This window comes from Schistocerca serialis, unplaced genomic scaffold (assembly GCF_023864345.2).
Source record: "Schistocerca serialis cubense isolate TAMUIC-IGC-003099 unplaced genomic scaffold, iqSchSeri2.2 HiC_scaffold_111, whole genome shotgun sequence".
Taxonomy (NCBI): Eukaryota; Metazoa; Arthropoda; class Insecta; order Orthoptera; family Acrididae; genus Schistocerca; species Schistocerca serialis.
Window position 1 is genome coordinate 8,969 of NW_026047304.1, and position 3,532 is coordinate 12,500.

Sequence of the window (3,532 nt, forward strand, 5' to 3'; positions counted from 1 at the left end):
TACGTTGTGCCTTAACCTAACCTATGTTGTGCCTTAACCTAACCTATGTTGTGCCTTAACCTAACCTATGTTGTGCCTTAACCTAACCTATGTTGTGCCTTAACCTAACCTATGTTGTGCCTTAACCTAACCTATGTTGTGCCTTAACCTAACCTATGTTGTGCCTTAACCTAACCTACGTTGTGCCTTAACCTAACCTACGTTGTGCCTTAACCTAACCCATATTGTACCTTAACCTAACCCATATTGTACCTTAACCTAACCCATATTGTACCTTAACCTAACCCATATTGTACCTTAACCTAACCCATATTGTACCTTAACGTAACCTAATTTGTGCCTTAACGTAACCTAATTTGTGCCTTAACGTAACCTAATTTGTGCCTTAACGTAACCTAATTTGTGCCTTAACGTAACCTAATTTGTGCCTTAACGTAACCTAATTTGTGCCTTAACGTAACCTAATTTGTGCCTTAACGTAACCTAATTTGTGCCTTAACGTAACCTAATTTGTGCCTTAACGTAACCTAATTTGTGCCTTAACGTAACCTAATTTGTGCCTTAACGTAACCTAATTTGTGCCTTAACGTAACCTAATTTGTGCCTTAACGTAACCTAATTTGTGCCTTAACGTAACCTAATTTGTGCCTTAACGTAACCTAATTTGTGCCTTAACGTAACCTAATTTGTGCCTTAACGTAACCTAATTTGTGCCTTAACGTAACCTAATTTGTGCCTTAACGTAACCCATGTTGTGCCTTAACGTAACCCATGTTGTGCCTTAACGTAACCCAATTTGTGCCTTAACGTAACCCATGTTGTGCCTTAACCTAACCTATATTGTGCCTCAACCTAACCTATATTGCGCCTTAACCTGACGCACGTTGTCGCTGAACCTGCTCTGTAATTGTTATGCAACTCGTTAAATTAGTGTAGTGTTGCCTAACCGCAACCCTCGCAATATAGTTCGCTATTCGCACTGCCCGGTCCCCTGTGTATCGCGTCATGTTAAACACCTTGCAGGTGTTGCTGACTTTCCACATGCTCCTGCTATACACTGTAATGTGGATAGCAGCAGGACGTACATGCCCCCCCCCCTTCCCCCCTGCCTTCGCAAGCTGGTCGTTGAGAAGTTTGCATGTTCAATGCCCTTCGCATGCCGACGTACTCAGCCTACGTTGTGGTACGGCCTGTCACCTGTCCGCCGATGTACGCAAAACCCACAAACTGTACTGCACATTGGTCCGTATGTACTGAATGATACATCGTGGCACATGTGTGACCGTACGACGACTGCGCCTAGCAACGGCAGACCATACAGTCCAAATATTGTGCACGCAGCTACGTGTCGTCTCCCTATAAGAGCTGGATTGCAGTGTGGTACGCCATTCAGACGTGTGGGAGGAACGGACGCCCTGGATGGCGATCAGCATGAGCAGTCTGTTGATGTAGTGGAGCGTGTATTCGGACGTAGTCGTCTCTTCTCACACACCGTGATAGCATGTTGCACCGCGTTCCACATCTGCGACATCCTGCAGAGGCCGGCTGACAGTCGTTCGCGCAATGGACACCGCATACGTACGGGGGCTACCTTCCACGTGTTCTCGAGGCGTGCACATGTTGTTGCGTCTATGTGGGCAGACGTAGTGTGTTGTGACACCTGACACAGGCATGCAATACTCGTTGCAAATGGCGATGGACGTCTACGTTTGCTGGTGACGTTACGCAAATGAACAACAGGTAACCCGTTGTGGTGCGGTTGTTCTCGCTAGAGGTGAATCAGTGTTGGCGACGATCGGTCGAGCTATTAACCGGTTGTTTCAGGGATACCCACCATGCCCACGAACGTGAAAGGGGACCCACCATGCCCACGAACGCGAAAGGGGATCTGGGTGTGAGGCGATACGCGGCGGTGGCTGGGTGGGACCGTCCCCGGCCGGTGAGGGGGGGCCGCCCGGCGTGCTGGCAGCGCGGTGCGTGGGCGCACGCGCTACAGCCGGCTGGTGGGGGCGGCCAGTGGCAGGCGCGCCGGCCGACGGACGCGGCAGGCGGCGCAGCTGCGCGCCGGCGCCCCCTGCTCGCGGCGCCTTGCGGCCAAAGTAGGTCCTCGCGGGCCCGGTGCGAAGCGCGGTGGCCATCTGCAGTGTGCTGGTCCGATTGAGGACTGTGTGCGCTGAGGATGCGCCGCCGCCCGGCGCTCGGCGCCGCGACGCCGTCTGCTGCTCGGTCGCCCCAGCGGTTCTCGCAGGTGGTTTGTATCGCAGCTGTGCGGACGTGTTGGCGCGTGCGCTGTGCTGGGAGAGTTCGCTTCGGCACCCAAGTGGGGCTTTTGTCCTTCTGTGGCGCTGGCGTTGGAGCTGCCGGTCACCGTAGGTGGCGCGTGTTGTCTCCCGCCGGCAATGCCACGACAGCACGCTCCCGGGCCTCTGTCGGCAGCGGCAAGCTCAGTTGGGAGCACGGGTGGTCGCACCTAAAGCGTCTACTCGCCTAACTCCGGGCGATTGCGCCTCTCTCGAACCCGACCAAGTACTTAGGACGGCGCTGCGCGCCGCCGGGACCTGAGAGGGTTTCGAGGTGTGTTGTGCAGGGGAGCTCAGCCTCCTCCTGTTTGCAGAATAATTGAGCGGACGCTTGCGTGTTCGCGCGGGCCCCCGGGACACACTCCCGGGCGGCCGGCTGCTCAGCTCTAGTTGACGCAGCTCCCTGGTTGATCCTGCCAGTAGTCATATGCTTGTCTCAAAGATTAAGCCATGCATGTCTCAGTACAAGCCGCATTAAGGTGAAACCGCGAATGGCTCATTAAATCAGTTATGGTTCCTTAGATCGTACCCACGTTACTTGGATAACTGTGGTAATTCTAGAGCTAATACATGCAAACAGAGTCCCGACCAGAGATGGAAGGGACGCTTTTATTAGATCAAAACCAATCGGTCGGCTCGTCCGGTCCGTTTGCCTTGGTGACTCTGAATAACTTTGGGCTGATCGCACGGTCCTCGTACCGGCGACGCATCTTTCAAATGTCTGCCTTATCAACTGTCGATGGTAGGTTCTGCGCCTACCATGGTTGTAACGGGTAACGGGGAATCAGGGTTCGATTCCGGAGAGGGAGCCTGAGAAACGGCTACCACATCCAAGGAAGGCAGCAGGCGCGCAAATTACCCACTCCCGGCACGGGGAGGTAGTGACGAAAAATAACGATACGGGACTCATCCGAGGCCCCGTAATCGGAATGAGTACACTTTAAATCCTTTAACGAGTATCTATTGGAGGGCAAGTCTGGTGCCAGCAGCCGCGGTAATTCCAGCTCCAATAGCGTATATTAAAGTTGTTGCGGTTAAAAAGCTCGTAGTTGGATTTGTGTCCCACGCTGTTGGTTCACCGCCCGTCGGTGTTTAACTGGCATGTATCGTGGGACGTCCTGCCGGTGGGGCGAGCCGAAGGCGTGCGACCGCCTCGTGCGTGCTCGTGCGTCCCGAGGCGGACCCCGTTGAAATCCTACCAGGGTGCTCTTTATTGAGTGTCTCGGTGGGCC

General features: G+C 53.6%; 1 non-coding gene across 1 annotated transcript in view; it reads left to right on the forward strand.

The window, feature by feature from the left end:
• The first annotated feature begins 2,700 nt into the window (after positions 1 to 2,700).
• Positions 2,701 to 3,532, forward strand: part of LOC126431760 (small subunit ribosomal RNA) — a 1,909-nt gene continuing 1,077 nt past the window's right edge. Inside the window, exon 1 of the ribosomal RNA XR_007577727.1 lies at positions 2,701 to 3,532. This exon is cut by the window's right edge and continues 1,077 nt beyond it. This is a non-coding gene — a ribosomal RNA (small subunit ribosomal RNA).